The sequence below is a fragment of the Notechis scutatus genome, chromosome 2 (genome assembly GCF_049901735.1).
Source record: "Notechis scutatus isolate UNSWTSFEM ecotype Mainland chromosome 2, rNotScu1.2, whole genome shotgun sequence".
Taxonomy (NCBI): domain Eukaryota; kingdom Metazoa; phylum Chordata; class Lepidosauria; order Squamata; family Elapidae; genus Notechis; species Notechis scutatus.
The window spans coordinates 32,650,571-32,674,390 of NC_142010.1; the positions used below are offsets into that span (position 1 = coordinate 32,650,571).

Genomic DNA, 23,820 nt, shown 5'->3' on the forward strand with positions numbered 1-23,820 from the left:
CAGTTTTGAAATTTAAACTATTTCTCAAATTTCTATTTTAGCCCAGAAGTTAAGCAAAAGTTAATTGACTTTGCTAGTATTTGGAAAGTAGACCACCAGGAAATCCCAGGGCTGTGGGCTAGAGTGTGATTTTTTTTAAAAAATGTCCAGGCAGGATATTTTTATGATAAGTTATCAAGACACAAACATGATTATATGTAGAAAGTTGAGAAAAATTGAGGTTGACTTGAAGGAAACTACTCTTCACCAAACTTAATAAAGTTCAAGAAAATATGTAAGTTTATCATAGAAATGTGACATATTTTCACCAGCATGAACAACATGGCCTTGTAGTCAAATGCCCCATTTATTATCACACTGAATTAACTTATGGTTATTTTAGTTTTCAGCTATAAAATTATAAACTCTACACTGAAATATATGTACAAATTGCTTTATTTAAATGCATCTAGAAATTTGCAGTTTTTACAATTAATACTTCAATAAAACCATTTTAATTGATATTTTACTGTTTAAATTAGTATTTTGAAAGTAGTGTGTGTGCTCATGCCGATTTTATTTACTGTGAAGGTTAAAGGTTATTTTTAAATTATTATTATAAAAGTTATTTTTAAAGTACTGATTATAATTGTCCATCTGTCTCTTGATCATTCTCTGCAAGAGTTCTCTAAAAAAGAGAAATTATTAAAATCACCATTTGAGGAAGAATGGAATATATGTATATATATAAATAAATAAATAAAAAGTTTTTGCGGGTATTTATATGTATGGTATTCACCTTTGTTTGGGTATTTTCCCACATCATTATAGTTGTGCTTTTAAAGTTGTAGCAACATTTCGGCAGAATCTCATCTGCCATCATCAGGCTTCTGTATTGTGTTCGTCTATGAGTCAGACTTTCACAGCCGTTTCTGTTTTAAATTTGGTGCTAGTCTACGCTGTGCCAGAATGGTTTTGTCTTCATCCTGATTGGTTGGGAGTCTTGGTCTGAGTTTATTGGAGTTTGCTGTGTTCTGCTTGATTTGTGTTATAATATCTTCTGTCTGTTTTGTAGCTTTTTTTGTCTTGATTGGCTGGGAACATTGTGTTTCCTGTATTGGAGGCGTTTGGTGCAGCTTGGCTCCGAGTAAATGGACGGCTATCATTTATTAGGAAGCTAGGTTTCATCTGGGTGCCTGGTTGGGGTATGTTTAAGCTGGAGGTATTGGGGGGATCTGTTTGTGCCCAGGTGTTTGCCTGGCTTGTGTGGAGATTTTTTTTTTTCTGTCTGATGAACACAATATAGAAGCCTGATGATGGCAGTTGAGATTCTGCCGAAACATTGCTACAACTTTAAAAGCACAACTATAATGACGTGGGAAAATATCCGAACAAAGCTGAATGCCATACATGTAAGTACCCACAAAAACTTAAGAAAATATATATACATACATACATACGTATGTATGTATGTATGTATGTATATGTATATGTATATGTACACACACACACACACACACACACACACACATTGTGAGAGAGAGAGAGAGAGAGATGGTTGCAAAGGATGAGTATCCAGGATGCTGCAACCTTGATAAATACATGCCAGTGACCAAGTGCCCCAGTTTCAATCATGTGACTATAGAGATGCCGCAATGGTTATAAGTGTAACAACCAGTTGTAAGTTGCATTGCAACTTGGAATGGTCACTAAATGATTGGTTGTAAGTTGAGAAATATCTGTATGTTACACAAAATACCCTCCTAAGTTGTCATTTGCAATAGGCAGTTGTTGGGATGGAGAGATTGACCCATGGTTATTCCCTTGGTGGATGCTACAGGGGTTGGTTCTCTTCCACTTGTTATTTCAGATTTGTATGAAGCCACTGGGAGGTCATTCAGCATTTGAAATCCAGTATCATCAGTATACTGGTGATATCCTATTGTGTATCATGATCCTAGCCCAGGCTACAGTTGCTGTTGAAGTCTTGCCCTTGTGTCTGAAAGCTGTGTGGGTTTAGAAGGCAGAAAAAAAGTTTAAACCTAAACAAGACAGAGCTATTGTTTAGACACCAGTATTCCTGTGTGAGCCCCCTATTTCTTTTGTGGGTAGAGTTGCACTGTCCTTGAATGGAGCAGGCCCCCAACTTGTTTTTTTGGACTCATAGTTCCTGATGGATCAGCAGGTGCGTTATGACCAGGGGAGCCTTTGCCAAGTTTCAGCTGGCACAACAGTTGTGGCCTTGTTTACAATGAGGGGACATAAACAGCTCCATTACTCTCCCACCCCCCATCCCCAATTAGACTACAGCAACACACTCTAAAGGGGGCTACCTTTAAAGACCACCCTTTAAAGAAGCTTCAGTGGGGGGAAATGCAATGGGCCCAGGTCTTCACAAAAGTGGACACAGATTATATCTGTTTTGTAGGTTCTGCAGTGAGTGGTTTCCTATTTGCTTCTTGGTGCAATTTAAAGTTTGCTTTTATCTATAAAGCCATTTATGGCCTGGTATCTGGTTAATCTGCAGGACTGAAATCTCCCACTTAACTTGGCAGACTGATCAATGGGAATGGGGGAGCACTGGTTTTCAGTGATGGGGCTGGCTCTCTAGAATAAGCCCCCAATTGGAGATTTGCCCAACATTTTCCACTTTCTAGAAAAAGCTGAAGATGGAGCTTTTCCAGAGGGCTTTTGGACCTGATATCAATAAATTATTTGTTCTATTTTTATGTTTCTATATTTCAGTTTATTTATTATTTTCTTGCTTTTTTAACTACGGGATAAGGTGTGTGTGTGCTGTAATTGTGATGGGATACCAATGTGATGGATGGATGGATGGATGGATGGATGGATGGATAGATAGATAGATAGATAGATAGATAGATAGATAGATAGATAACAAACAAACAAACAAACAAACAATAAACTTCTATCCAGCCACCAACCTAAACCTGGACATAACTATGGGACAAGTTCACTCCCTTAATGTCATTGTAAGACAATAGATAAAGAGGATGACATAAAAGAAATTTGCATCCTCACCATCTATCCATTAATGTAAGTAGACAGAAATTTAAGATTAAAACTCAGAACAGAGGCAAACTATTATGAAGCATTTTCCTCTCTTAGGACATTTCATCACGAATCTCAAAGTTGTGATTTTGGAACAAAAACTTTGCAAGTAATTGATTTGGACAAAGTTGAGCTGATATCAAAAGGTTTCAGGTTATCTAAGAAAGACTTAACAAGCACAAGGCTAATTACATAGATGTTTGTTATCTGCCTTCTAAGGAATCTTGTCTGTTATAACTATTCTGTCTTCCCATCCGCTTTTCCCTCATCCCAGTGTATCCACATTCCACATTAATCTAGCTAGCTACTCCATGCATCTGACAAAATAAGCTACAGCTCAGGAAAGCTTATGCCTTAAGCAAAATCGTTGATCTAAAAAATTGCTACCAGACTCTTTCTGGTTTATGTAATCCAAGAAGTGTGCCTTCTATATTGCTGTGCCCTATGGAACAGCATTCACCACTTCCACCCACTCCCAAAGAAGTTGAATAGTTGTTACTCCAATGCTCTGTAAAAGGCTCTGAAAATGGTTCTTCCCTCTGGCACTGGGCCAGGATGTTGTATGAGCTATTCATTTGTGCTAACGCAAGTTATTTTCCCATTGCCATAATGGTCTTTGTGTATTTTTATGTATTTTGATGTTAGCTGCCCAGAGTTGCTTGTCATGACAAGTGAGCAGCCATGTAAATTGAATACATTAAATTAATTTTTAATAAGATGTAAAGCAGGTATTGCCTAGACTTGATAGCTAAGCAGAGTCAGGTTTGATTAGTACTTGGTAGGTAGGAACATACCAGGAAGTCCTGGGGGTATAGGCTAAACTGGAAAGTTAATACACATCCCAGAAGAAGGCAGCAGCAAACCATTTCTGAAGGTCTGCCAAAGAAACTGTCTGGTTGTGTGCATGTAGTCACCAGGAATTATAATTGACTCAAAAAGCATCTTATCAGTTTACAAATATGGTTGTAGATCTGATATGATGGATTCCATATTACACAGCATAGGTTCAGAGCAACCTCTGGCTTCAACAAATGAGAACGTTTCAATATTACCAGTCAAACAATAGAAGGAATACAGAAATACTTTCTAATTGTAATTATCCCTTTTAATAGTGAATTCATTTATCAGTGACTTTGTAATTAAAGCAAAGGTATAGAAAAAAACAGCTAAAGAGAGATTGGCAGCTCTGAGCATAATTAGTAGACAATAAAAGGCAGCCTAAAGCAGGAAAGGAGGCTGAGAGAGTAAAGCAAAACTTCAAAACAAGGGACCAAGTTGTTGAACACCATACTTTTGTTACACTGGGATTCAAGTACTTGCGCTAATTTCCAGCTAGCTGCTGAGCCAAGTTAAAAGTTTTCTTCTTGTTCTTGACATAAGGGTCCAAACAAATACAATCACAAGACCAGAATACCTAGCAGATCATTTTTGTCATTAGCCTCCAGGTTAATAATTCCTCTGAGGAGATTGACAGGTTCAAGAAACCACAGATTATTCTCATTACTTACAGGAGAGCCTTCTTGATGGTGGCACACTCACAGGGGAATGCTTACCTGAAATGTATGAAGCACTTACACTTACACATTTCACATGCCTGCTAAAGATCTAAATCTTAACCCAGGTCTTTATTAATGATTATAGTGTATGTTTTGCATTCTATTTTTCCTTTTCCTTTTTAAACCGATTGTGTCATTTTACAGTAACAAGTCTTTGATGTACAGTAATGACTGTAATTGAACTTGGAATTATGATTGTAAGTCATGATGGGTCATCATGTGACGTGTCCTTTTTGCAGTGGTTAAGTTAACTCAATGGGTGATTTTTTGCTGGGAAGAGGAAGCAAATGCTAGTTTCCAGCAAAAAAACTATCATAAATCATGATCACATGACCAGGGACTCTACAAAGAGCCATAAACGTGGCTCACATGCCCAAAACAGCAATAGCAATAACACTTAGACTTATATGCTGCTTCACAATGCTTTTTACAGCCCTCTCTAAGTGGTTGACAGAGTCAGCATATTGCCCCCAACAACCTGGGTCCTCATTTTACCCACCTTGGAAGGATGGAAGGCTGAGTCAACCTTGAGCCTGGTGAGATTTGAACTGCCAAATTGCAGTCAGCCGGCAGTCAGCAGAAGCAGCCTGTAGTACTGCACTCTTAACCATTGTGCCACCGTGGCGCATATGCAGTCAGCTGACTTCATCCCATTTCATCCTCACTTCAAATCTGGGTCGTAAGTACCTTTTTTGGGTTCTGTTGAAACTTTGAATAGTTGCTAAGCGACCAGTCTTAAATCAAGGATTACCCGTATACTATTTTCTTTTGGCTTAATTTGTAATTTTTAACATTTTTAACTATTGTAAATCACTTTAAGAGTTGTGATACTACTTAAATATTATTTTGGAAAGGGATATATTTATGGGTGAAATGGTCCTATCAATCCATTTATGTGTATAGAATTTCACCCTCTCTTGAAGTACAGGTAGTCCTTGATTTACAACAGTTCATTTAGTGACAGCTCAAAATTACATCAGCGCTGAAAAAAGTGACATTACTCTTTTTCACATTTACGACCGCTGCAGCATCCCCATAGTCACGTGATCAACATTCAGATGCTTGGCAACTGGTTCATATTTATGATGGTTGCAGTGTCCTAGGGTCATGTGATCGGTTTTTGCAACCTTCTGACAAGCAAAGTCAATGGGGAAGTCAGATTCATTTAACAATCATGTAACTGACTTAAGAAATGCAATGATTCACTTAGCAACTGTGGCAAGAAAAGTTGTAGAAAGGGGCAAACTCACTTAACAAATGTTTCACTTAGCAACATAAATTTTGGGCTCAGTTGTGGTCATAACTCAAGGACTACCTGTAATGTTACAATCTATATCTTCTAGGAAAGTATTGGAATTCCTTTGGGTCTAAGAATTCCATCTTTGCAAATGTGATTATTTCTTGGTTACTACTGATACTAAGATAGATGATTTATGTATCAAATATTAAGAGAAGTAAATAGTTCTCAAATGTGAAATGTTTTTTCTTTTATTTATGTTGTTTTAAAATTCTGAGTGTAGAATTATGCATTTGATTCTCATACGATATAAAAAGAGTTACAATATAGCTTACAACTTTTATTATTATGGTTCAAGACGAGTATACATGCAAAAGTAGGACTACATTAAAATTGTAGTAGGGGAAGATAGTCCAGAGTTTACATGAAACATGAGCACTAAAAGTGAACAATATAAGACTAAACAGTACAGAAAAGTACAAAACTGCTAAAGACAACCCATTAAACCCTGAGTCATAAAACGGCTGAAATTATTTCTAAACCTAGAGGAAGGGTTGCCAAGTTTGGAGACCTCTGAGCTAAGTAATAAACACTAAGAGTTATCTGATTAGAAAATGGAGAGTAACATTTAGAGGTTAAAATTTAGAGCTAAAAGGTTTGGGAGACAAAAACAGCTATTTCATTTTATACTGCTTAAAACATTTATGAGCCTTGGTACAGACACCAGTATGATGGTCGTGCATGCATACATGCATATAATAATGCCATCCTAAGCCTAAATAAATATGCAGGGCTGTGAAGCCTAAGACTCTAATCAACATGGCTGAAGCTAATACAGAATTAACTACATGGTGCATGGATGTAAATAGTGGTCTATCTGGGCCAGAATCTACTAAATTCTATTTATGCCGCTGCACAGACTTTTGCAGTGTTTTTACAGGTAGTCCTTGACTTCCAACCAGTCATTTAGTTCAAAATTACATCAGCACTGAAAAAAAGTGACTTAGGGCCATTTGTCACTCTTACAACCGTTGCTGCATCCCCACATCCATTCGATCAAAATTCAGAGGCTTGGCAACTGACTCATATTTATGATGGTTGCAGGGTTATATGTGATCACCTTTTGTGACCTTCTGACAAGCAAAGTCAATGGAGAATCCAGATTCACTTAACAACTGTGTTACTAACTTAACATCTGCGGTGATTCACTTAACAACTCTGACAAGCAAGGCAATAAACTTTGCTTCAGCAAAGCATTCGACAAAGTAGACCACAACCTACTTTTTAGTAAGCTAGAAAAAAGTGGAATAGATAGCACCACCACTAGATGGACTCGCAACTGGCTGGCAAACCGTACTCAACGAGTAGTCCTTAATGGGTCAAAGTCTACATGGAGGGAAGTATGCAGTGGGGTGCCACAAGGTTCCGTCTTAGGCCCAGTACTCTTCAATATCTTCATTAACGACTTAGATGAGGGAATAGAAGGGGAACTTACCAAATTTGCAGATGATACTAAGCTGGCAGGAATAGCTAACACCCAAGAAGATAGACTAGAACACTGGGCCATATATAATAAAATGAAATTCAATGTAGAGAAAAGTAAAGTCCTACACTTAGGCAAGAAAAACCAAAAGTACACATATAAACTGGGTGAAACCAGGCTGAATAGCAGTAACTGTGAGAGGGATCTTGGAGTCTTAGTGGACAATCAGCTAAATATGAGCCAGCAGTGTGCAGCAGCCGCCAAAAAAGCTAATGCAATCCTAAGTTGTATTAACAGAGGGATACAATCGAAATCAAGTGAGGTACCACTCTATAAAGCCTTAATAAGACCACACCTAGAGTACTGCATCCAGTTTTGGTCACCACATTATAAAAATGATGTTGAGACTCTAGAAAAAGTACAGAGAAGAGCAACCACAATGATTAGATGACTGGAGACTGAAACATGAAGAACGGTTAAAGGAACTGGGCATGGCTAGTTTAGTGAAGAGAAGGACCAGGGAAGACATGATAGCAGTGTTCCAGTATTTGAGGGACTACCACAGGAAGGAAGGGGTCCAGCTATTTTCCAAAGCATCTGAAGGCCAGATAAGGAATAATGGATGGAAACTGAACAAGGAGAGATTTAACCTGGAAATAGGGAGAAACTTTCTGACAGTGAGAACAATCAACCAATGGAACAGCTTGCCCTCGGAAGTTGTGGGAGCGCCATCACTTGAGACTTTCAAGAAGAGATTGGGCTGCCATTTGTCAGAAATGGTGTAGGGTCTCCTGCTTGGGCAGGGGGTTGGACTAGATGACCTACAAGATCCCTTCCAACTCTGATTATCTGTTAACCGGGGCAAAACTCCCCTAACAAATGTCTTGCTTTGCAACAGAAATGTTGGGCTCAGTTGTGATCGCAAGTCGAGAATTATCTGTACCTAATAGCAAGGTTCTTAGCTAAAAGCAGACAATATGCGTGGCAATGGCTTGTATAGCCAGGACACCCATGCAGGAACAGAGTAAATGATCATTACGATTAGCTCTCTAAAATAGGCTGAAGAGGAAGATGTGTTACAGTTTTGACCCTGTTTGGTGCAACATGGGTATTCACTCTCTGCCAAAGGGCGTGTCGTATATCTGCCTTGAAGAACCAGCAAAAGTGAGGGCACTGAGCCAAGGTAAAAAGCCTTGTGGCTTGGGATTTCCAGTGGTTGGAAATTTGAAGGAAGGGGATAATATATGGAAGTCTGTCTTAATTGAAGAAGTTCGAAGTACTGCTCAGATCTAACTGGCTCTATTTCCATTATCCTTGGTTTTCTTACAAGTTTTGCTTGATCATATTCTATAGCCAATAGGATGAACAAGGGAAAACCCAACACTGAGATCCTATATCATACAGTTCCTTTACATGAAGATTATTGTCCTGCAAAGTTGAGAACACCAAAATAGCTCTCCTGAGCTACAATATGTTTGAGCTCAATTTGCCTTTGGGAAGGTGCTGTAAGAAAAGCCACTATAGATGGCCTTTATAGTGAGTGTAGAAACGTGAACATGTTTCTATGCAAGCAAAAAAAATTCTCCAGTAAATAAATAAGATTTGAATTATGCAAGTGTTAATGATAACATTTGTGAAAAATTGATAAGAACCCCACATTACAGCATTTATTCTAGGATTATTCTCCTTGGTTTAGTGATGGTATTTACTTTTGTCCCCAAATAAAATACCCTGACCTTATTTTATGCATTCCACTTTCTGTAGTGTTATATTTGTGACATTATGTAAGTAGAATATTTTATTATCATTGAAACTTTTAAAAAAGATTTCTGCTCCTACTCTATATCTTTTGTAGCATCAGTTAAAACCCCAATTAGTGGATTGGTGGATAAACAATTTCAGTCTCTTCCTCACTGTCAACTTGTCTGTCTCTCACTCTCTGTGTGTGTGTGTCTCGCACACACCTTCCTACCACAGCTACCACCACCAACACCACCGCTGCTGCCTTTTCTGTCTCCTTTTCTCTATCTCCCTCTGTCTTTGGCCACTGAAATGTAGGTCAAATTGCATCACTATAAAATGCAACAGCCAGAAAGGTGTTTGAAAAATGCTGACATCCTTAGCCTGGGGTGCATTCCATTGTCTTTTGTTTACATTGTGCATAGCGCTGTGACATTGTACCTGTAAATGAACAAATCTCTTTTTTAAGGTTAGTGCTGTGGCACCTACATTACTAACACTGAAATTACGTTTTCCTTTTTTGTTTGTTTGGTTTTTTTGGGTGGTGGTGGTAGTAAATTAATATTAAACAGATAAATATAAATGCTTCATAATAGTGAAGAACTGTTAAGAAATATTTATGAATAAATGAAAAGGCGCATCTTCTGTGTTTTGTTTTAACAATAGACTTTGTAGATTTGTAAAATCCATGTGCTTTGTAAACATTGGCTCCTCCTATTGGTTGTCTGCAGATGTATTTTACATTTTATTCAACTTATATGCTTTTGGCAGTCTATTCTTGAAATGTGAAATAGTAACCTTTAGTCATGTACATCTTTATTTTTAATAGCCGATGTTCTTATGTCTTTTATGAGGCCTTGTCACACTATTAACTCTAATAATTTTTGAACTGAAAAAAATGAGCTTGTCAGTTTATCTAATTAAGCAAAATTTAGTTAATAAATCCAAATTTTAACTTCAATTTTTCTGTACACAATTTGTTATGGAACTTAAACAGATTTACTAAAATACAGATAATGTTGAACATTAAATTATATATGCATTCAATTACTTTTTGAAAATTTAGTAAATTAAGGAATTTTTTTTAATAAAATCACTGCATAATATTTCTATGTGCATTTTTTGCAGTTTGGATATATATATATATATTCAGATAGTTTAATTAAGAAGCAAAACTACAATGTGGGCATACAGATTATGGCATTAACATTTCTGTCTGTGTTTTAATGTTATCTGGAAGTTAAAATTTATATTGATGGAGATGAATCTGCTACTGACAATAATGTGTCTGTTAAAAAATGATTTTTTCCCCCATAGGTACAAGGTTGTTGGTGGAACCTGGTTTGATGAATTTGTGATTGAAGATTAGGACAGCTTTTGAATTTTGTATTTATTATATTTTTTTGAATCTGTATGTTATTTTTTATCTTTTTTTAAATTGTGAACTACCAAGAGTTATTTGCTTAGAAGAATAGCTGCATATGCTTTCTAAATAAATAAACTGCCATTGACTGAAAGGACAGAGTTGCTCAGAATCTATGCTTTTGAGTTTGCTCTATAGATGGGTCTTTCTCAAAACACCGAGATTATTGTTGATATCAAGCTATTACTACAAATTAAAATGTTTCATATTGCTTATACTGTACATTGAGCTGGTAGTTTTTTCAAGATCTGTCCGCTTTGAATCTTGAAAAACAACAGGGTGGTATGGTGGCACAGGTTCTGCCCCTTTTGGGCATGCATGTGGCATCACAAGGGAAGAGCTTGCATTATGATATCCTTTTCATCATTCTGACCCCCTCTTGCCTGCCCCCTGCAGATGCTGCTCTGTTGGGCTGCTCTGAGAGTTTCCCGACATTCTGTTATTGATGCCAAGAAAATAAAAATTATGAACTTGGTCAAGATTGGTTAGTAGTAGTATTTTAACGGTATATAGCAGTGGTGGCTAACCTTTTGGGGCTCCTGTGCCAAAAATTGTGAGTGCGCCAGCGCGACCGCACTCGTGTGCCAGCACCCAGAATGCAATGTGCGCCCCCACGCCCCCTGTGCATGTGCATGCATTCCCCCCCCGCCACCCCCTTACCTGCACTGCGCCTCACAGCTGATTTTTCGGCTGGTTTGAGGCCTTTTTCGGCCTCCCAGAGGCTTGGAAAAAGCCTCTGCGAGGCCTTTCAGGCCGAATTATAAGCCTGTTCTGTCACTTCCGGATGAAACGGGCCTATAATTCGGCCTGAGAAATCTTGCAGAGGCTTTTTCCAAGCCTCTGAAAAAGGCCTCAAACCAACCAACCCCCCCTCCCCAAATCAGCTGTGAGGCATGCGCGTGCGCAGTGAGGTAAGTTTGTCTGCAGCTCACGTGCCAGCACAAATGGCTCTGCGTGCCACTTTTGGCATGCATGCCATAGGTTCGCCATCACAGGTATATAGTCTTTAAGTAGATCCTGAGGTGCATTCCGTTCTCCCTACATATGATTAGAATATACTTTTCATATAATTTAAACTTATTTTGCAAATAAAAAAGCTTTATGATGGTTAAGCTTAAGCAGTTGGGTTCTAATAAGCTGGAGATTTATTAGTATTGTACAACCTGTATTATTTTGCTAAGGGCAAAATCTTATTACTGTAATAGTGATTTGATTATGTATTCCATTGCAGATTTAATCAGCCGTAAAAGGAAATTTCCACAATCCAGGCAGATGATGATCAATTGATATATCAACCTGATTTTTACCAGATTTTAAGGTATTGTGACCCACTAATCAATGCATTCACTCTTACACATGCACACATATTAGAAAGCATGCTAATATTGAGAGAAAGTAGATTTTGGATCATGTTTTTATTTATTTATTTATTTTGATTTGTCAGTCATTTACAAGATAATAGATATAAGTATAAACATGAGTAAGAATACAGGAAATAGCTACGAATAAATGGGGACAATAGGACAGGGACGGTAGGCACGATGGTGCACTTATGCACACTCCTTACAGACCTCTTAGGAATGGGGTGAGGTCAATAGTGGTTAGTTTGAGGTTAAAGGAATGGGGTTAGAGGATGTAACAACAGAGTCAGGTAGTGCATTCCAGGCATTGACATTAATGTTCTTATTAAATCTTTTGTCCAATGACAGACCAGTGATCTTCTACTAATAAATGAAGAGTGCTGGGGATAATGATATCTGTTGCATAAGAAAAATGTTTTTCCTATAAGGGAAAATTATACTCTCCCCCCCTTTTTAAAGAAGACAGAGTCGCATATATAATTCAAAGAAAGGGGGAGATTGAGCACATTAAACGGGAAAGTGTCACTCCCTTACGACAGGAATAAACTGCTGTTTTACTGTTCAAAGATAACATTATTTTGCAAATATTTTAAATTAATAACCTAGGAATGCATGTGTTGTGAACATTTGAATTAATAAAACAGGGATGCATGCATAAACTGAGGCCATATAGGGCCATGTATAACTCCCAAACCATTTTGTATAGCCCCCCGAGTCTTCTAAAATTAGCTAATTAATATGAAGTCTCATCATCTTGAAACAAGAACGTTATTAATCTTAGTTTGAGATTTATAATTTTACTTTACCCTATAAGCCTTAAGATGAATAAACTTCTAGAAAGTGTCTGAAATCCAAGTAAAAACATAGTAAACATTAGCTATTTTTAGGTGGGAGGGTTGATACGTGCTTATATCTAAATGCAGCATAGGTATTCTTTGAGTTATGGCTATTCATTCAGTGACTATTCAAAGATGCAATATTGCTGAATGCGGGTCATCATAGTTCTAGCCGTCGCAGCTTGCTCACAGTCGTGTCACAGCATCCCTGTCATAGGTCTTTTTTTCAAACCATGCTCAATTGGATTAACCCAAGAGAGACACAAAAAGCACTGGATTCTGGACAGATGGTTTCTTTATAACTCCTATGAGGATTGGAGATCTGGGGGTGACGGATGTAAAAACAAACATACCAAAGTGATATATGTGTGCTTCCTATATTCTTTTCTATTGCTATCACTATTCTGTTACTGTGACAGTTGCTATTACTCTATACAGTAGAACCTCTGGTCACGACCATAATTTGTTCCATAACTTTGGTCACAAATTTGATCGTGACCTGAACCTAATTTTGGAAATTTGGTGCTTACAAAAAATGGCACGGAAGAGGAAATCGGCCACACACAAAAAATTGTCAATTTTTTTGGTTGGAACAGGATTTGGTCGTGATCAGAAGCATTCATGACCAGAGGTTCTACTGTATTCTCTTCAATTACTATTACTCTGAAGTTTGTATTATACACTATTATTATTCAATAGGCTCTTAATATTACCTATTACTATAGAACCTATTACTCTAGGACAATTACGTATATACTAAGCTTTATATTACTGCTATGCATCAACATTTCTGTCTTAAGTCCCCTCTCTCTGACATTTCTTCTGTTTCCCTTAATGGCCAGCATGTTGAGTTCTTGCATTTTTTTTTTACATTGCACTTGGTCTTGATGGACCTCTACACTTATCCTCCTCTCTTTTGGACCATCCACTGCTTCTGAAGGAAAAACATCTTCTTTTATTCAATTGTTTTACTCTGTTTGATGGTGGCTTAAGATACTTAAGATGTATCTCCTCTGTTCTCCTGTCTTCCCATACATGTCAAGGTTGCAGTTTTATTGACTATTCTTGTTATTTCCATTGTTCCTTACTGGCTTCCTACAAGCAAAGTCAATGGGTAAGCCAGTGGGAAGTCAGAAATCATAGTGATGTGAGGACTTCACTTAACAATTCATGCAGTCCAGACAGCAATCTGGACTACTGGAATTTGCCATTGCTAACAACATGATCATATGATATTAATGTTTAACAACCATGTCATGGAGCAATAGCAATTCCAATCCCAATTGCCACAATTAGCTGAGGACTACAGTAACGGTATAGGAAACAACAACAATAAAAATTCAACAAGTGATAAACATGTGTATACATAAATAAAGCAGTCAGCTCAGTGAATGTTATTTCCACGATAATCTAAATTATTTGTTGAGCGTTGCTCAAGTCAAATTCTTCCAGCTTCTTTCTGAAAAAAGAAAAGAATCCTTTTTAACTTTATGAAATCAGATTCCAAATGTAGTTCAAGGGAGAGTCATTTCCAGAGAGAAGGAGCTAAATGAGAAGAGGCCATATGAAATATGAGGTGGCCACTCTGCCATGTGAAAAAAAAAAACTAAATGACCCTTCAGCTACATTGAAAGTTGCAAGTTAGGGACATCTTTTGGACTAATTCTAGACTCAGTGCTTTCAGGATGTAGGTTGTCAGCATTTGAGAGGATCTAATTTTGGTGATATAATGTTATTCTCTGTGCAGCAGAGGCATAATCTGGAGGGAATTATCTTCTATCCCAAACAATGCAGGACATTCTCAGATTGCTTATAGATCATCTGCAATGTTCATCTCCATAGCAAGTGTGTCTTTTTGCGATGAAATGTAATTGCTAGAAACATGCAATTCTGGTACTTAAAATCTACAAATCAGTTATGGTTTCAGTAGCATCTTTTGATATCATTGCTGTTTATCTAAAATCCTTTCTCCTTTTTTTTTTTTTTTTTTAAAAAAAGCTTTTTATAGTTTGTCCTGTTACCATTACAGGACCAGAATCTGAGAAGTTACTCAGCTAAAATAAAACCTCTTGCTCTCCTCAGAAATGATTGGTTGGGCAAATACTTAAAAGGATTCATAGCTGTGCTTTCTCTCCCTGAAATTAAACTATTACCGAAGCATGCATACCTTCTGTGTTTAATACTCTTGTGATGTATAAACTGCATAATAAAATCTGAACCAGATATATTTAGTCTGAAATCTTATACCTTGTCTTTCAGTCATTCAGTCAAATGATTAAGTACAACATACATACTTAGCGCGCTGTTCCCTTTTAGGGGAACCAGTGATATGGTGAGTACAGAAAAAGAATGAGATGCAGTAAGAAAAAGAAATTAAATGAATCATACACGCAGAAAAATGAAATATAGTTCAAACTCGTTTAAGCATATATACTTATAGATGCATGCAGTAGTTGATCAGAGCCATGATGGGCGGGTGCAAGTCAATATCTGTGAGTCCATATTTTAATAACCATGGCATATGGAAGATTATGAACTTGAAATGTGAAAAGAACATATGATAAAGAATAAGAATTAATTAAAAAAAAATAAATGGATGAAAAAAGTAACATATGCGCTTATGAAAACTAAGATAAAGGAAAAGGATGTAGTTGATTTGAATGAAGTTGGATTCATATTGGAGTGGAATTGATAAGTAGAGCCATGGAAATATAATTTATTTATGAAAAAAGATTGTAAAATGTTTGTGAAAAAGTGGTATTAGTGGTATTCAGATTGTTGTATGTATCATAATAAGGATTCCTAAATTGGTGGTAGTTTCATGCTTCCCCTCATTGAATTATGATAATAAAAAGATCAGAAATTTGGGGAAGCAATTTAATTTTATTAAACATTACAATTTAAAAAGATTCAAATAATGCAAACTAAGAAAAATAAAAATAAAAGAAGTGCAGAAAATAAAAAGAAAAGGAAAATAAGAATACAATAAAGAAAATGAAAACAATATTTAAAGAAATTATCTCTCCTATGAACAATTTTAGTAACTTATCACCTTCTCATAAAATTTAACAAATGATCTCTTCGCCCTGTATTCCATTTCTTATCTGTAAACATGCCTTAATGCTTCATTGTTCAGTTCTGGTCAGCAAAATCCATTAAGAGTTATCAGAGATAACTATATACCTATTTTAACTTCAATCAAATAAACCAGCTTTATATTCCTTCCGTTTACTTTTAATAATTTTGATTTTTTATCCCTTCAAATAATGTCCTAGAATTTCTTTTGACTCATTTTGTCCCTTTGCGCAACATTCTTCAAATATTTAACAAGTTCTTCTGTAACCCCAAAATAGGTAATTTATCCATGTCAGTCTTATTAATATTAAAAGATTTGTTATTTGTGCATCTCTTTTAATTATGAAGACATCAGTTGGTTTCATTTGTACATTCAGTGTACCATCTTTTTCCATATCATTCTTGTAGCCTGTCATTTTTAAATCCACTTTCAGATCAGTCTCAACATTGTCCAGTAAAATTTGTTACTTCTTTGTTAGATTAATTTCTCTAGAGTCATCTACAACATAAAGTGTTGTAAGAGGCAACTTTTGTTTTCTGAGAAGGAAACAAAAAGACCAGGACACATCCCCTTCAGCAGCCAACAATCAAGTAGGATTAACACCAAACGAATAAAAATAAAACAATACTCTAATCAAAGAACTATTGAGGAAAAAAAACATACTCCTATTAACACCAGCTACTATATATAAACAGTGAAACCCATACTCAATATCGCTGATGATGTTATCTAGTTGGGTAATGAAACAGCTACAAGCAACCAATTAAGCTCAGAGAACACCAAGGACTTTACAGTTTAACTCTGAGCCATATATATTCTCTTCTATTAGATTAATGTCTTTATAGAAAGGATGGAGAGTGGACATAGGGATATGGAAACAATTAGGAAAAGAATGAAAAATGTGTGGAATGTATACTAGTGGAATGTATAAAAAATTATGTTGGGTGGAATGATGAAGTGAACAGCTCTAGGATAGGAAATTTATTATTGTACTGATGCTAGAAAAGTGAGTGTGAGAAAGACATAGCATAGAATGTATACTGAGAAAGATAATTGCAAAGAATATAGTGAGGGAGGTAAGGAATTGTTAATATGAAAAGAGGCAAACAAAATGCAGAGCTGTTGGAATGTGTTGGTAGGTGAAAGGATAGAAAGAGAAGAAGAGATACAATGAATGAAGTGGCTTTAGCTATATTTTATTTTTCTTAACTTGTCTTAATTTTTGTCTTTCTGTTTCTTATTCCTTTTCTACTTTTTATATAATATATTGAGTGGGATGAGTACAGTATTTGTGTGTGTGTGTGTTTGTGTGTGTATGAAGAAAAATATCTTTAGAAAGTGTGACTCAGAAGACTATCCTCAAAATTAGTTTTTCCTGTTTTTGTTTTATAATAAATTTATGATAAATTCCCAAGAGTTGAGCAGAAATTGTATATTAAATTAAATTAAAAACCTAGTATTGGGTGTACAATTTCATACAAGGTAAATTTTACCTCTCTTGCATTTTACTGAATACATTATTTTATTGATTCCATATTATTTCTCTAAGATTATTAGCAGTCTTATTATTCAAGTGCAGTGCATAGATAGTATTTTAAAGTAATTGAAGGTCTTTATAATGACTCACAAAATGGAAAGTTAGAATATTTTGGATGTGTGATATGACATATTTCACTTAGTCCTCCAGGAAAAGATTGAAGGCAAATGAGGTCCAGGCAGGAGAAAAACATCATGGCTTCAAAATCTAAGGGACTGGCTTAGACAAAACTCAGCAGCACTTTTTCGTGTTGATAAAAATAGAATTGCCAACATGATCACCAACGTCCAATGACGGATATGGCACAAGAAGAAGAAGAATGACTCAACTACCTCTTTGGTTGGGCAGTTGATTAAGCAAATGGGAGAAAAATTGACACCTCTGTCTACTAACAGGAATGGGTTACAGCTGTTGTAGGTCTCTGTTTTTTTCATTATAGCTAAAGCCCTTTCATATTTGTTCCATTACATCTCATGCAGATATTTAGGGATGAGAGTTGGTTGTGTCATACCAATTTTGTCACTGTCCCTCCTTATCTCTCACCTTCCAGACACCTATCCATTACAGTACAGTGTAGAAAATGATAGTACCAATTATTCACATGTAATTAACACAGCACAGCCAAAAATGATTATTGGGCCCAACTACAAGGGGAAGTAAAAATATGGGCCCCTATTTGTACCAGGGATAGAAGATTTTAGAGGGCAAAATGTACGCCTTCAGCCTTGCAGATGCATAATTCATGTGAAAACCTCTCTGTCTTGTCTACTGTTAGAGTGTAGTCCTTAGCATTTAATGTGAGCCTTAGGGGTGATCTTGTATTCAAGACACATTTTAAATTCCTGATTTAACAGATAAAATACCAGTAATATAGATGTTTTTTTATATTTTTAGTAACATTTAAAGTAAGAGAAAGTAATTTTATACAGTTTTATTTGACAGCTGAAATGAAATCTTTGACATAATGAAATGACATATTTTCTGTAATGATTAATTTTTTAAATTTTATTCTGGAGGTTAAATTACTCATTGTATTTCAGGTATGCAAAAATGGTTAAATCAGATAAAGGATAAAATAAATAGTGAGCATTTCAGCAAATCTCTTACTATAGGGTGCATCTTGACTAGCTGTTAAAATCAGGTTAGATAAGATCAAACAAATCTTTCTGGAATCTGTTCGAGTAAATTTTCAATAATAAAGATTCTTAAATAATTGTGTGGGAAAGGAAATAGTGGTTTTGTCTGTGTGTGTTTTTGCTTCTTTGTTTTAATATTGTTTTTCTATCAAATATGATAGAAATGTAGATCTAAAGTTAAGATTGAATATGCATTCTGTTCTGGCCATCAAGATGGAATAAGTTTAAAAACACAAGTATATCAGGCACTGTCTTGGTCATAATGTTGGGAATTATGAAAATATATTTAAAATATATTTTTACAAGAAAGATAAAATTAACTGTGTTTTTGTATGTGATTGTGTTCCACAAAGTTCACAATCTCTCATTGTGCTCCACAAAGTTCACAAGCGTTGGGAGGAACTGTATTCACTGTATAAAGATGAGGCTACAGTAAATTCCTCTCTTTTTTGTCTCATTTAGCAGCTTTTTAGAATTTTCTTTTCTGTAATTGTATCAATATTTGTTTTGGTAAATTATTCAATTACTATTCAGCTCTAAGAATGAGTTTATTAATCAGTTTATTAAAACTGTTTATTCATTGATTGAAGTTATGAAAGCATTGAAAGAATGGTGTTTCCAGCACCCTCGCTGACCCATGCTGTGCTCCTCGTGCCTCCCTTCACACACTTGTGCACCTTCCCTGACTCTCGCCACATTCTCACACAACCTCCCCAACTTGCACTGCAGCCTCGCATAACCTCCCCAATTCTTTTGGTACCTCCCTCTGCACATTCTCGTTCTCCCCTGCCTGATCAGCAGCAGCCACTTACCTGCCTACCACCCTGAACTGACTTTGGTTGTGGGAAGCTGTCAGGAATTTGCCTCGCCCTACAACAGTGGGATTCAGTTAATGATTGCAGCCAGCACTACAGGGCTTCTTGGTGCTAAACAGTGCAGTCGTACCACTTAATTATGGAAATTCTGGTCCCAAAGACTATCTCTATGGTTAGTGTAGATCAGGGGTGTCAAATTCAAGGCCTATGGGCCGGATCTGTCCTGTGGGGTGCTTAGATTTGGCCCATGGGGTTGCCCTGGAAATAGCGAAGGACTGGCCTGCAGTGCCTCTGCCAGTGAAAATGGAGCTTGGGAGAGCTGTGCATGACCCACCCGTGCTCTGTTTTCAGCTGCGACAGCCTCCAGCCCTGTGCCAGTGAAAATGGAACTCGGGGGCTCCATTTTTGCTGGCAGAGGGCTGCAGGAGGGCATCACAGCTGAAAACGGAGCCTCAATGAGTGACATCGAGCTGGTCACGCCCTCTGGCCACACCGTCCCCACAGCCATGCCCCCTGACCCTCCCAAAGTCAAACATGACCCTGATGTGGCCCTCAATGAAATCGAGTTTGACACCCCTGGTGTAGATCCATTGCTACTGCATAATCTGGGCAACTTTTGTCCATTGTATGGACAACTTTTGTCTTTTTCTCCACTCTTAGAAGATTTTGTTCTTTATTAAGCTTTCACTGTTGCAGCAGACCCAAGACATCAATCCTTGGGTACCACCCCACATGCACAAATAGAATGTTTTCTGATTCTGAAGGCCAGAGCCCAGAAGAAAAAAGAAACTGGACTTTCAGTTCCATCCCTCTGCTATTATTTCCAGTGCATCTGCAGTACTTTAATTACTGGCATCTCTCTCCCATTTACCCATTCTGTCCCTGTGACAGCAAGGGACCAATAACACAAAATTATCTTGTGTTGACTCCATTTTAAAAGATTTAGGACCATTGGCCACTTAACCAATGTTCTTATCCAGGATCTTCTTCCTGATCTCATGTGAGCTGTAGCAATAGCAGTAGCACAGACTTATATACATACTGCTTCACAGTGCTTTACAGCCCTCTCTAAGCAGTTTACAGAGTCAGCATATTGCCCCCAACAATCTGGGTCCTCATTTTACCGACTTCAGAAGGATGGAAGGCTGAGTCAACCTTGAGCCTGTGACATTTGAACTGCCAAACTTCTGGACAGCCGGCAGTCAGCAGAAGTAGCCTGTAGTACTGTATTCTAACCACTGCACCACCATGGCTGTAGTAAGTCTTCACCAGATGAATTTATTTGTAGGATTTTTTTTTTAACCTGCCACCATTCCAAGTCTTTCTGCATGTCCTGGGCAAGGTGTTATTATGGAGTCCAGTGATCTTACAAAAGTATAAATACTTCTGTCCCTGACCCAAATATGCTTTTTTCTGGAGGCAGCTGGACTTCCTTGTTTTTTCTTGAAGACATTTTGCTTCTCATCCAAGAAGTTTCTTTAGCTCTGACAGGATAGTGGGGAATGGAAGGATTTATACTCCTTGCAGACAGCTGGTCATTTGCATCCTTTTAAAGGGTTGTTGAGGCACTTGGAGGTTTATCTGTGTTCTCGGGGTCACCTAAATAGTGCTCTTGGTTCCTGTAATCTGCACTTTTTTCTCTGGAAATCCACTCCTACGCCCACTCTATTCCAAGGGTGTTCATCCCAAATTGTATAGCTCAGGGGTAGGGAAACTTGGCTCTTTTATCACTTATGGACTTCAACTCCCAGAATTCCTGAGTGAGCCATAAAAGATTCCCCATCCCTGGCCTACTGGTTTTTCAGTTGTGGGGGAAATCAATTTTTGACTTGAATGGGACTGTTTAATATACAAATTTGTATATTAAACAGTCCTATTCAAGTTAAAAATTGATTTCCCCACAACTGAAAAACCAGTAGGCCAGGGATGCGAACCTTTATGGCTCACTCAGGAATTCTGGGAGTTGAAGTCCATAAGTGATAAAAAGAGCCAAGTTTCCCTACCTCTGGTATAGCTAAAAGTCTTTAGAATTAGAATTCTCCGTAGAACTGCTGCGAGCATCCAGAGAGTGGGAGGTGCTTCAGTCCTTCCTTCTCACAGGCTGAGTTATAATTGAAGAACGCTCCTCCTTCCTCCACGTGGCTCCTCCATGCGTTCTCCCAGTTTTCACTCAGCCTTCGAGAAAGCAGGCAGCGATCTCTTGTTCCTTGGCCGTTTTTCAGAGTTTTTGCTTCTAAGTGTTCAGGTTTGCCTTTATTCCTTTCCTCCTTGTCCCTGCGTTGATAGTGTGCTCTTAAATTTAATTGGTGAGGCATTTTTTGCCTGTAGGAAGGGGTTTAAGGGCTCGGAGCTTTACTTCGCCCCCCACCCCTCTTCTCTTTCTCTGCATTTCCGAGCGTGCCTTTATCCAGCCGCTTGTCTCCGTGCCTTGATTTATTGCACTATTATCATTCCCCCCTAGAACGCTTTAGAGGAAGCAACGCTTCTCCCAGCCCTGGCTTTTCGTTGTTCCTGATTGCCTGGTAAGCGGAATAGGGCTGGTGCGCCTCTGATTGCCTCGCGTCGTGCCGGGCGGCCATTTTGGAACCGCCTCGTGGCCGGCGCCATTTTGTTTTATTTTAAATAATATTTTTTCCTGGCTGTGTGTAATTTTTGTTTTTGGATTTAAGCTGTGTGGATTGAGGCCCTAAGCGGGACCGTCAGGCTGGAGCCCCTTTTTTTAATTGGAGGACACTGTGGTTCCGGCCCTGCTGTCTTTCCTTTAGAGGTTTTTTTCTTGTTGGCTTTTTCTGTCTGTATCAATCAGCTTGGGCACGTACTTCCCATTGTGTTGGGAGGCTGCCTAAAGAGGCCTACCTATTATACTTATTTTGCTTTCCTTATTTTTTGGCCTCTGCGTTCATTCGGCTCATTTGGATTTGTATTTAATAATTTTTATTATTATTTTCTCCTTGTGCCTATTTGGCCCTGTCCTTGGGCCCCGCCACTTAAAAAAAAAAAAAAAAAAGGAAAAGAAATTATTATTATTAGTTATTTTATAATATATTCAGCAAGCTTTTGTGTAGATATTTTTGGATAGTTTTCTCCTTGTGTTTTTTAGTACTTGGTGTTTTAAAAAACAAATTCAAATAAATAAATAAATAAATAAATAAAATAAAAAAATAAAAAATAAAAAATAATAAAAAAATTTTTATTCAAAGGGGGACGTGATCTGATTTGGGAAAACCGGTTTGCGTTTGTAAGCCGAACTCCTAGGCGTGCCAACCGCCATATTTGTTGTAAGGTTTTTTTCCTTGATACCATGGCAGAGAACAATCCAACTGGCTCTTCCCTGAAGGCCAAATCAAGACGCACTATCTTCGTAAGAGGGACAAGACTCCTCCAGTGCTTCTCAAGGACGCCTTAAGGCGTCACAAAGCTCTGGAAAAGGAGTTCAGTAAGCGATCTAAAGAACTGCACACTATAACTACCCCACCTTCTACCTCTGCCCATCCCCTCCCCTGCCGAGTCGTTCTTCCCCCTCCAGGTGCAGTACATCCACCCGGGCCGCCAGCCATCCCGTACTCCAGAGGCGACCTTCCGCCAACCGCTGCAGGTCTTGCCCTGAGGAGCCGCCGTCAACCATCATCCCTGATAGTATCAGGGAATGGATGCAATTTGCTATCCGTCAGGGTATAGCTGATGGAATGCAGCAGCTATCCAGACCTGGTTCTCGAGGGAGGACTTCCGACGTTGAATCTTTATCTGGTCGATCTCTCTCCGGGCAGGCGCCCCAGCAGGGTCAGGTACCTTCTCATACGGATGCCCCATCCCCAGGAGGAGGAGCCTCAGGAGGTCTACGCAGGAACAGGAGGAAATGGGCTTTGAGCCCTTCGGGAGGAGGAAGGCTCTGAGAGGGGGTCCTCGCAGTATTCTGATTTCCTTCTCGGGGACCCCATGGAGGGGGAATGTCAGAGGACGAGGCATTTCTCCCGAACAACCGACGGTTGTGGGCCTCTTTAAACCCCAGTTATTTAAGTCCTTATTATTTAAGGCTAAGAATAGCTCAGGCCTGGCCTCTCAATCTCCTTCTGATCCACCGCCATCGACTTCGGAGGATCCAGATGACCTCATGTTCAGGCAACCGATTGTGGAAGCAGAAGTTATTCCGCCCCCAATCTTCTCAGACTTGGTTGCGAGGCAGTTGGCCTCGGTGGGTCCTACCCCCCTCTAGTCAGGATAAGAGGATGTTTAATCTGGACCCAGCATTCTCTTCTATGTTAGACACCCCGGAGGTAGACGATCCAATTGTGAGGCTGACCTCCTCTTCCAACCCTACGGATCGTTGGAGCGCTGAAGCCAGAGGACAAGCGGGCGGAGATGGCTCTTCGGCGAGCTCACCAGTCCGATGCCTGGGCCATCAGGTGGCCACGGCGCCTCCTTTTCACCCGTTCCTCCATCAAGTGGCTCAGGCAGCTCAAGCAGCATATCCCCGACTAATACCAGGGCCCATCAGGATATTGCAAAGATCACAGCAGCGGCGGAGTTCGCGGCTGATGCCACCTTTCATTCGGTTAAGTTCGCTTCACG

The 23,820-nt window shown here is 38.3% G+C and overlaps 1 protein-coding gene across 3 annotated transcripts in view; it reads left to right on the forward strand.

The window, feature by feature from the left end:
* The window catches only part of ATXN7 (ataxin 7), a 130,364-nt gene that overhangs the window by 10,409 nt on the left and 96,135 nt on the right, over positions 1-23,820 (forward strand). For all 3 annotated transcript variants that reach the window (XM_087954546.1, XM_026679473.2, XM_087954548.1), the window contains exon 2: positions 11,722-11,808. The gene's annotated coding sequence lies outside the window, so the exon portion shown is untranslated. The remainder of the gene's footprint in view (positions 1-11,721; positions 11,809-23,820) is intronic.